This window comes from Lithobates pipiens, unplaced genomic scaffold, assembly GCF_037356315.1.
Source record: "Lithobates pipiens isolate NorthernLeopardFrog02 unplaced genomic scaffold, aLitPip1_a1.2 Scaffold_18, whole genome shotgun sequence".
Classification (NCBI taxonomy): Eukaryota; Metazoa; Chordata; class Amphibia; order Anura; family Ranidae; genus Lithobates; species Lithobates pipiens.
The window spans coordinates 479,227,151-479,228,081 of NW_027507758.1; the positions used below are offsets into that span (position 1 = coordinate 479,227,151).

The 931-nt window shown below is 42.9% G+C and overlaps 1 non-coding gene across 1 annotated transcript; it reads right to left on the reverse strand.

The window, feature by feature from the left end:
- Positions 1-574: 574 nt before the first annotated feature.
- TRNAF-GAA (transfer RNA phenylalanine (anticodon GAA)) lies at positions 575-647 on the reverse strand. The gene has a single exon. It is a non-coding gene; the product is annotated as a tRNA-Phe (tRNA).
- Between the last annotated feature and the right edge of the window lie 284 nt (positions 648-931).

Sequence of the window (931 nt, forward strand, 5' to 3'; positions counted from 1 at the left end):
CTCGAAGGGGTCATTGAGCCCTTAAAGGAGGTCTATAGTCACAGCATCCACTTTTATTTGATAACATCAGCATTGTACCCACAGTAAAAACAATAGTTATTTTTGACAAGCTCGGATTAAAAAATCTCCTTTCATGTTGTGATTGATGCCTGTCTGCTGGCCATCTATTTCCACAACTTCCTAGATTTCCAGCATAGTTTTCAGTTTCTCCCCTGATTTTTACTTTCCGTTTCTAAGGACTACACATCAAAAAAGTCATTTTTCTTTCAAATGCGGCTAGGTCTTGTTCCCACGGCTTTCATTGGTATATTGCAGGTGAAAATGAAACATGCTGGACTTTTCTTCCCAAGGCTCTGCAGAACTATGCGTTGGTGTACAAATGTCCTATGAAGAAGAAGGGATATTTTGACTTGTCCTTGCACATTGGCTGAGAAAAGCATAAACTGCGGGATGTTGCACAATTGCGTTTCTGCTGAGCCCCAGACCTTAGTCTGCTCTAAACAACTTTCTCAAACTCCTGCTTGGTCTTCCTTTTCTTGTCAGAAAGCGGTACACCAAAAGGAGCAGGTACAGTTGCCGAAACCCGGGATCGAACCAGGGACCTTTAGATTTTCAGTCTAACGCTCTCCCAACTGAGCTATTTCGGCCTTTTCTGCCTAATCTTGATGACAATTCTGGGGTACCATGTGCTGGTGTGAAGGAATGACAATGACGAGTGACATTTTTATGTCTATGCATTTAGCCGGAAAGGAAAACAGGCAGCAAGATACTTTACTTTGTTCCAGGTGAAACTAAGCAACCACCCTGTTAGGGCAACAGGCACATGAGAAGCGAAAGAATCAAACACGCACTGGCCTAATTCATGGGAAAGTCATATAATCAAAGGTAGGGTAATCCCTGTTCAGGATACAACAATTGCCGAAACCCAGGA